Below are 10569 nucleotides of genomic sequence, written 5' to 3'. Positions count from 1 at the left end.
GTTCATTTTTTAATTGAGCAAATGTTTATTGAACACTTAAAATTAGTTAGAATGTGGCAGTGGATATATTACTGAGCCTCTCCATTTGGAACCCAGTGGAGTTGGGATTTCTAGACCCTCTTTCTGTTTGGATGGTATATGTGTATATGCATGGGGAAAGGCACTTGGGGCCTGGCGGAGGCTATAGGATATAAGCATCAGGGACCCTGAGGCTTTAAGTGGTTTCTATTTCTTCTTAGTTATTATGTGCCACCTCCCCTATGAGTGACATGTTTGATCACTAGCAGAATAGCAAGCAGAGTATCATACATGCTGGGGCCAGAATGATGGCTGGTTGCCAGATGTAACTGCTTTGGAGCAAATCTCTTCTGTTTAGGGAGATAGAAGGTATGACATATGTAATACACATCTGTGTACACAGAAACCGGCACCTGCCAGACGGAGCTGGTTCTGAGATTTAATACAGTGCTTTTTTCCTCCTTGAAATATTTTGTTTTAATACCAGTGCCTTTTCTTGTTGAACTCCTTGGAAAACCCACTGATTCTAGATCTTGATTTGAATTAACACACACAATATCTGAGACACTTACACTTTTCAAAAGATTTGTGTGTGCATTACCTAATTAGAGTAGGGGGAGAAGGGCAGCTATTGTTATCCCTATTTACAAAACCGAAGCTTAGTGAGGTTCAGTCACATGCCTAGACTTATATACCTAGTTAGTGGTGTAGCCAGGGAGAGGACTCAGATTTCCTGGAGGCAAAGTCTGTCTCTGAAACTCCATGAAGACGTTTGCAGCCAATTCCCACCAATATGCCCCAGATGTGAGACACACAAGGACTTTTTTGTTTTTTTTTTCTTTTAATAGAGCCATCCATAAAATCCTAAGCCCTTTTATTAATGTATAACCAGAAGAACATCTGTGCCAAGGGGTTGGACTTTTTATGTCTGATATTCGGGAGGAAGTGTGATACCAAGTTGGGGAGGAAGAATGATTTTCTTTGTACTTAGGTTTTCTAAGGACACGATTTTAATCTGTATCATGCCAAAGTTGTATCACTGTTAAACTTCTGAAGACATAACCAGTTGAGTCTTAATTCAAGATATGTTCTTAAGCCAATTATGTGCTTCTCTTGTTTCTGTGATTGCTTTCTAGCCAAAGTGAAGCTTGTATAGGTTGAGTATCCCTTATCCAAAATGCTTGGAACCAGAAGTGTTTCAAATTTTAGATTATTTTCAGATTTTGGAATATTTGCATATACATAATGAGATATTTTGGGAATAAGACCCAAGTCTAAACACAAAATTCATTTATGTGTCATTTACACCTTATCCACATAGCCTGAGGGTAAATTTTGTACAATATTTTAAATAATCATGTACATGAAGCACAGTTTGTGGTGAGTACTTATGTGAGGGGTTTTCCCACTTGTTTTCTTGTTGGTGCTCAAAAAGTTTTGGATTTTGGAGCATTTCGTATTTTGGATTTTTGGATTAGGGATGCTCAACCCATATTATTGGCTGTACATCCTGGTCACTTCTGACTTCTGTTTTTACTCATGGAAGCTTTGCGAATTGAATTCTCAGTAAGTTGTATATTTGTATACCTGGCTTGAAGCCTCAGTTGTATATAATGATGCTTTTTAAAAAATGCTATTTAGAAGACTATTTATTTCTCAAGTGTATATAATGTATAAAAACATATGGTTAGTTTTTACGTTAGGTTAACCAATTTCAAGATTAAAAGTTATAAATAGTAAAATAATAAAAAATTATAAAGTTCTTAATGGTCTGGCAACTCAATTCTTGTTTTTTTTGTTGTTGTTGTTGTTTTTTTTTTGTTTTTTTTTTTTGTTTTTTTTTGAGACAGAGCCTCTCTCTGTTGCCCAGGCTGGAGTGCAGTAGCAGTCTTGGCTCACTACAACCTCTGCCTCCTGAGCCCAGGTGATCCTCCCACCTCAGCCTCCTGTGTAGCTGGGATTACAGAGATGTGCCACCATGCCCAGCTAATTTTTGTATTTTTAGTAGAAATGGGGTTTTGCCATGTTGGCCAGGCTGGTCAGGCTGGGTTTGAACTCCTGGCCTCAAGTGATCCACCTGCCTTGGCCTCTCGAAGTTCTGGGATTACAGGCATGAGCCACCGTGCCTGGCCAATTCTTAAAATTTGAAAGAATTATAGCTGCCCCAACGTAGAGCTTGACAAAAAGTTACTCTAATATAAGGCATATTCTTTGACACTCATTGTTGGCAGAAGTGGACAGCAATTCACTAAAGAACCAGAACAAGAACATCATTTCACTAAAGATGAGAAGAAAAATTATTTCAATTGTAGCAGCTTGAAGGCCTGAAGGTGGATGTTAGGAAGAACAGGGAGCACGGCTGGACATTGGGGAGCATTAGTGAGATTATTAGGTTTGGTTGAATGGGAACTAGACATCAGTGACCTAGACCAGAGGGAAGCTGATTTCTCTATTGGTTAAAGTCCCAGCTGGTAGTAAGGCTCTATTCTACAGGCCAAGAGGGGTGCAGGTTCTTAGTTTTTCACTGTGCCATTCATAGGGTATTCCTCACATCCCCACAGCCCAGGGGTTCCCCATTAGGTCCCCTACGAGCCGATGGAAAGCCAGAAAAGGGAAGGGATGAACAGTCTCCTCTTAAAGACATGACTGAGAAGTTGCCTACATTCTATAGGCCGGAAATGAATCCATGGTCACATGGCAGGCTGGGAAATACAGTCTTTATTTAGGGTGCCCATGGGCCCTGCTGAAGATCCAATTACTATTATTTATTTATTTAAAAGTGATGTATAATAATTGTACATATTTGTGGGGTAAATAGTGATGTTTCCATACATATAAGGTATAGTGATCATATTAGAATAATTAGCATATCCATCCTCTCAAACATGTATCGTTGCTTTGTGTTGGGAACATTCAGTGTCCTCCTTATAGTTACTAGAAACCATATTTTATTAACTCTAGTGACCCTGCAGTGGTATAGGACACTAGAACTTATTCCTCCTGTCTAGCTGTAACCTTGTTTGTTTTGTTTTGTGTGTGCGTGTGTTGTTGTTGTTGTTTTTTTATTGAGACAGAGTCTTGCTCTGTCGCCCAGGCTGGAGTGCAGTGGCGTGATCTTGGCCCACTGCAACCTCCGCCTCCTGGGTTCAAGTGATTCTCCTGCCTCAGCCTCTCAAGTAGCTGGAATTACAGGCATACACCACCACGCCCAGCTAATTTTTGTATTTTTAGTAGAGACAGGGTTTCACCACGTTGGCCAGGCTGGTCTTGAACTCCTGGCCTCAAGTGATCCACCTACCTCAGCCTTCCAAACTGTCAGGATTACAGGTGTGAGCCACTGTGCCCAGCCACTAGCTGTAATTTTGTATCTTTTAACAATGCTGTCCCTAGTTCCCCTTTCCCCCTACCAATGACTATTTATTAAAAGGGAAATTGGATCTTGCCATCCATTTATCAGGAATTAATTTTTCTCTGCTAAGGCCCGCGAGATAGACCAGAGTACTGTTTAAATGATTAAATCCTGTAGTCAATTTTTAGTAATCTTAAATTGATCTGTGACTATGAAGTATAATGCATTACATCAGTTTGACTTTATTTCTGGTCTTAAGTGTGAAAACATTTTAAAATGAGAAGGGAGCTCTCCATAAGGGGCTTTAATGATGGTGGAAACTCCACTGTCCATCTCTACCAAGGACATTCTGAAACCAGGCTTGATAATGGCTGTAGGGAGTTGGGTTAGACAATAAGAGGTAAGTTCTTCATTTAGTTCAGATGTCAAAGGAAAGCAGAAAATGGTGTCTCTAGCATACTAAAGAAAATTGTTGAAATTTCTCAAAGGAAGAGTCATAACCTGGTTGACTTCAAGTTCCTTGTTGGACTTGGGGGTTCAGTTACTAATTAGAGTCAGGGGAATGTCCACAGCCTTCCTTTGACTCTCCAAACAAGCTGAAGCCCCAGCTCTTGGAAGGATGGATACAAAGTAGGTACTAGAACAGTCTTTGTCATCAAATACGGTATTTCTCAGGTGTCACCTCTGTGTTCAGAGCTACCCTGAGCCCTCTGCCATGTAAGCTCTCTGATGGCACGGATTTTTATCTGGCTTGTTTTCTGCCATTGTCTTAGAACCTAGAACAGTGTCTGGAACATCATGGGTGTTCAACGAATATTTAAATAAATAGATGAAGTTAGATATAAGAAACTAGGTGCTTAAACAGGCAGCAGGTAGTCTGGGAAAAGAGCAGTTAGTTTGAAATCAGAATTCTTGGTGTGTCATCCAGCATGATGTGAGCTTTAGGCTAACTAAATATAGCCTTTCTGAGCCTCTGTCTGCTCATTTAAGAGACAGAGACAATACTGCTCAGGGTTGCTGTGAATGTTAAAGGTACATGGTGAAAAAGAAAATATTCGTGTTTTGTAAACATTTGAACTGATAGGAGGACAGTGTGAGACAAAGATACAATAAAAATAAAATCCTGGCTGGGCGCAGTGGCTCACCCCTGTAATCTCAGCACTTTGGGAGGCCGAGGTGGGAGAATCATGAGGTCAGGAGTTTGAGACCAGCCTGGCCAATGTGGTGAAACCCTGTCTCTACTAAAAATGCAAAAATTAGCTGGGCCTGGTGGCACGCGTCTGTAGTCCCAGCTACTCCGGAGGCTGAGGTGGAAGAAATTGCTTGAACCTGGGAGATGGAGTTTGCAGTGAGCTGAGATCACACCACTGCACTCCAGCCTGGGCAACAGAGTGAGACTCCATCTCAAAATAAAATAAAATAGAATAAAATAAAATAAAATAAAATAAAATCCTTTCCATGTATATGTGGAAATTTTATATATGATAAAAGGTGCCTATTAATCTTTGGGAAAGGAATGGATGGATGATGAGAAAGTAGGCTCATTTAATAAAGAGAAACAAAATTAGATCCCTATCTTAACATGCAACAAAGATGAATTACAAAATACCCATTGGATACTATGCTTATTACCTGAGTGACAAAATGATCTGTACAGCAAACTCCTGTGACACAGCATTTACCTATATAACAAACCTGCATATGTACCCCTGAACCTAAAATAAAAGTTAAAAAAACCATCAACCCCCCAAAAACAAAAATAAATTCCACCTGAATAAAGGTATAAATGTGAAAGTCATCATGTTAGTAGATATTATGAAATATAAATTCAAAACCTATATAAAAACTGAAAAAATGTAAAATGTCACAATTAGAATAAGAAAATTTAAATAGAACAATGAATATTAAATAAATTAAAATGCTAATAAAATGTACTCCATAGGGCTGGGCATGGTGGCTCACGCCTGTAATCCCAGTACTTTGGGAGGCTGAGGTGGGTGGATCACCTGAGGTCAGGAGTTTGAGACTAGCCTGGCCAATGTGGTAAAACCCTGTCTCTACTAAAAATACAAAAAATTAGCCAGGCGTGGTGGCGGGCACCTGTAATCTCAGCTACTTGGGAGGCTGAGGCAGGAGAATCACTTGAACCCAGGAGGTGGAGGTTGCAGTGAGCCGAGATCATGGCACTGCACTCTAGCCTGGGTGACAAGAACAAAACTCTACCTCAAAAAAAAAAAAAAAAAAAAAATAGTGCCACAGAAATGTCCATCCAGCAGGTGGACAATTATCCTTTTGTCAGCTGTTCCCCTGTTACTGACCATCAGATCCACATTTCTTTTCCGTCCGCCCTGGTCCCCTGGTGCCCCCTTTCCTGGCCCTGTGACATATTGTTATGTGGCTCCGAGCATTTCAGCCCCTCATACCCGTCAAGTGCTCCATTTTCCAAATGCATTTGACCTCCTACTCCCTTAGCCCCAGCTCTCTGGTATTCTGTGTAGCTGACTTCCACAAGGGATCTGTTGAGAGCTTGTAACCGAACTGAAGTCATGCACATTGTCAATGGCTAGTAGGCCTTTACCTGGCCCAGAGTTGTCTGCATTGTTTAAAGAAGATGTTTGTTAATCCAAACTAATCTTTGATTTGCATGGAGACAGTAGAGCAAATCAAAAGGAAAGCTTCCTTTCCCTAGAAAGCAAACTCAGAGGCCGGGCGCGGTGGCTCAAGCCTGTAATCCCAGCACTTTGGGAGGCCGAGACGGGCGGATCACGAGGTCAGGAGATCGAGACCATCCTGGCTAACACGGTGAAACCCCGTCTCTACTAAAAATACAAAAACTAGCCGGGCGAGGTGGCGGGCGCCTGTAGTCCCAGCTACTTGGGAGGCTGAGGCAGGAGAATGGCGTAAACCCGGGAGGCGGAGCTTGCAGTGAGCTGAGATCTGGCCACTGCACTCCAGTCCGGGCGACAGAGCGAGACTCCGCCTCAAAAAAAAAAAAAAAAAAAGAAAGCAAACTCAGAAAAAACAAACAAACAAACAAAAAACAAGAAACAAAAGGAAAGGTTCCTGTTGGGGTAGGGAAACGGTGGAGCAGGGCAGCCACCTTACACATAGGCTAGATCGGCTTGGGAATCTTTCTTCTAATCGAGGCCCCTAAAATAGTCCTGATTTTCACAGTTGATTTCATTCCTTCCCTCCTGAACTTACAGAGCCTTTCAGTAAACACCAGTATTTGTCCCTCCCCGCATATGCCCAGTGGTTTCCATGGCAGCAACAGTTGCCATAGAGAGGTGAAGAGAGGTGTTGATGTCCTCTTTTATAACTGTGGGTTATCTGTAAATTGGGGGTGGCCTCTCCTAAAAAAGATTAATATGTAAATCAAAGGAATAAGAATCAAACAAATATAAATCAGGGCTCAAGTCATTTGTTTTCCTAAACCTCTGTGGTTATCCATACTATTTAACCTTGACTTTGCTTAAATCATACAGGTGCGTGTGTGTGCAGGGGAAGGGCTACAAGAGTCTGGAAGCGAGGACAGGTCTGAGCAGGTGAGGGCTCAAGCCCAGAGGCCAGCTGGGGCAGCAGGGAGCAGAGTTATCTGGGCCATTAGCTAATTATCTCAGCCCAGAGGAGCCCACACGCTGTGTGGTTTAACACCTTCACCAGAGGCAAATGGTTTTGGACTCACAAGAATTGCTCATGGCCAGAGGCAATGGACAGCTGCCACATGAGAAAAGGCTGAGGCCAGGAACAGAGGCAGGCTTATCTCACTGGAATGGAGAAGCTAAAATGACATTATCTTTCCTTCTTCCCTGGTTATTATCCCAAGGCAACTTCAGTGGGCTTGTTTTGAAGTCAAAGCCTCAACTATTTATTGTGAGGGAGAGCACTCCATCATGACCTCAATAATTCATTTTCATTTTCCTGCCAGAGATGTCAGTCTTGCTATTTATCCTGTGTCCTCTATTAGACACACAGAGCTTCTTCCTTCTGCCTAGGCTGCCCCAGATTCCATGTAGGATTCTTTTTGATCAGCTAAAAAGAGGTCCTAGGAAATGATGTGGCTTCACAACCCTGGGGTTTGTTTCCCCGACTGTTGCCTCTCTCTCTCTCTGTTTTTTTTTTTTTTTTTTTTTGGGAGACAGGGTATCGCTGTGTGGCCCAGGCTGGAGTATGGTGACACCATCACTGCTCACTGCAGCCTCGACCTCCTGGGCTCTAGCAATCCTCCCACTTCAGCCTCCCAAATAGCTGGGACTACAGGTGTACTCCACTATGCCTGGCTAAATTTTGAAGTTTTTGTAGAAATGGGGTTTTGCCATGTTGCTCAGGTTGGTCTCAAACTCCTGGGCTCAAGCAATCCACTCACCTTGGCCTCCCAAAGTGCTGGGATTACAGGCATGAACTATTGGGCCTGGCCATGCTGCCTCTGTCTCCTTCAAGGTAAACTTCCTCTTTCCTTCCCTTTCTCCCTGTTTCTTTCTCCTGCTCCCTCCTCTTCATCTTCTCCTTCTCCTTCTTCTTCTCACAGCTTTTTATTGAGTTATAACAGGCACACAATAAACTGCACACAGGTAAATCATATATTTGACATTTTGATACAGGAAATCATCACGAAACTAAAAGCATTACATTGAGATTGTGAACATACCACCACCAGAAGTTTTCTTGTGCCCCTTTGTAATTCTTCGCACTGCACTTTCCCCAGGTTATCTCTGATCTGCTTTCTGTCCTTACAGGTTAGTTGCATTTTCTAGAATTTTATATAAGTGGAGTGTACATACAGTATGTTCTCTTTTGTGTTTGCCTTCTTGTACTCAGCATATAATTATTTTGAGATTCATCCATATCTTCGCATGGATCATTTATTCCATTTTATTGCTAAGCAGTATTCCACTGTATAGATAAATTACATTTTGTTTATCCATTTACTTGTTGATGAACTTTAAGTTGTTTTCAGTTTGAGTGATTATGAGTAATGCTACTATGAACATTTGCGTATGAATCTTTGTATGGACATGCACTTTCATTTCCTTTGGGAGTAGGGATAGCTGGATCATATGCAATGTATATGTTTAACTTTTAAATAAACTGCCAAACTGTTTTCCAAAGTGGTTGTACCATATTACATTGCCACCAACAATGATAAGAATTCCAGTTGTCCTATATTCTCTCCAACATTTGATATCGCCAGTCTTTTCAATTTTAGTCATGCTAACAGATATATCATGGTATCTCATTGTGTTTTAACTTGCATTGACCTAATGACTAATGATGCTGAGTATATTTTAACGTACTTATTTGCCATTGACATATTTTCTTTAGTGAGGTATCAGTTCAAATCTTTTGTCCATTTTGAGGGAGGTTGTTTGCTTTCTTACTGAGTGTTGGGCATTCTTTATGTAAAGGATATAAGTTCTTTATCAGATATATGCTTTGCAAATGCTTTCTCCCCGTTTGTTATTTGTCATTTCATTCTCACATTAGTGTCTTTTAAAGAGTGGAAGTTTTACATTTTGATGAAATATAATTTGTCAATTTGTTCTTTTAGAGATGTTGATTTTAGTATTATCCGTAAGAAGTTCACAAAGACAAACACCTGGTTGGTGGGGAGGGGCGAGGGGAGGTGGGTCACACCAACCATGTGTTTGTCCTGAGAGCTCACCCCAGTAAACTTCTGCATACAAATCTCCATCTCAGACAGTATTCCTGGGGAATCCAACCTAAGATAGATGATTATTTCCTAATCAGTTTGCAAATAATGCAAGGACTTAAAAGATTGTAACTATCTATCTTCAGGCAGCCAGGGAGACTCAGGTATGAGAGATGGGAAAAACAGAAAGGCAGTTTGTCAGTGGCCCCAGATGGTGTAGAGTCCAAGTCACTTTTCTTAGTCCAAGGGGCTTTCCCTCTCACACCTCACATCACTGAGTGAATCCACCTGACAGTGGGAGGCAGAGAAAGCACCTGGCAGGCTTCTGCCTTCTCAGCATGGCAGGGACCTGGATGACACAATGGGGAGAGAGAGGGAAAGAGGGAGACTTTCTGTATAGGGCCAAGGGAAGCGGAACAGAGGCTCACCCACTGGGAACAGGGGATCACAGCACTGGAGGGGAACCCTGATGAGGAAGGTAGAGAAGACCACTTTGTAGCTTTTCTCAATTCCTGTTCAATGGGGGCAGAGTGGGAGATGGGAAGTCAGAGGAAATTGTACCAGAGGTGCTATCAAATTGAACATTACGGTATTTTCAACATTATGGTATTCACACATTTTTATTCACCTATGGATGCTGATGAAACCCAGAGTGAACAGAACCGAGGGGTGGGCAAACAAGATCTAACAGATGTGTTTCCTAATTACTCTTCTTTGCCACAGACATTAACCAACATTGTGTCTTCCATCTTAACATAAATCTTGTCCTATTCTGTCCCAAGGGTATGTGCCCCACTTTTTTTTAAGTTAGAATAGTGCCTTCAAAAAAAGACATGGGCTGGCCAGGCGTGGGGGCTCATGACTGCCCTCTCAGCTACTTGGGAGGCTGAGGCAGGAGGATGGCATGAGCCCAGTGGTTTAAGAGCAGCCTGCGTTGGCCGGGCGCGGTGGCTCAAGCCTGTAATCCCAGCACTTTGGGAGGCCGAGACGGGCGGATCACGAGGTCAGGAGATCGAGACCATCCTGGCTAACACGGTGAAACCCCGTCTCTACTAAAAATACAAAAACTAGCCGGGCGAGGTGGCGGGCGCCTGTAGTCCCAGCTACTTGGGAGGCTGAGGCAGGAGAATGGCGTAAACCCGGGAGGCGGAGCTTGCAGTGAGCTGAGATCTGGCCACTGCACTCCAGTCCGGGCGACAGAGCGAGACTCCGCCTCAAAAAAAAAAAAAAAAAAAAAAAAAAAAAAGAGCAGCCTGCGCAATATAGCAAGGCCCTGTGTCTAAAAACGTTTTAAAACGAACAGTCTTGGGCTTCCTCATGTCAGTGAGCTTCACTTTATACAGCAGAGATACTTATACTTTTTTTTGTAAATTTAATTGTAAAATAATGATGAATACATTAATTGTATTATAATGTCCTTTGACTTATGTTCCCTCATTTCACCTTTACAATAATCTATGTGGTAGGTATTTCTCCTTGGCAGAGGAGAACGCTGAGTTCAAGGAGGTAAGTGACAGGTACTAGGCATCTTAATGAAAAAACTTGGATTTAA

This window comes from Rhinopithecus roxellana, chromosome 21, assembly GCF_007565055.1.
Source record: "Rhinopithecus roxellana isolate Shanxi Qingling chromosome 21, ASM756505v1, whole genome shotgun sequence".
Classification (NCBI taxonomy): domain Eukaryota; kingdom Metazoa; phylum Chordata; class Mammalia; order Primates; family Cercopithecidae; genus Rhinopithecus; species Rhinopithecus roxellana.
The sequence above is the reverse complement of the archived record's forward strand: the minus strand, read 5'-3'. Positions refer to the sequence as shown.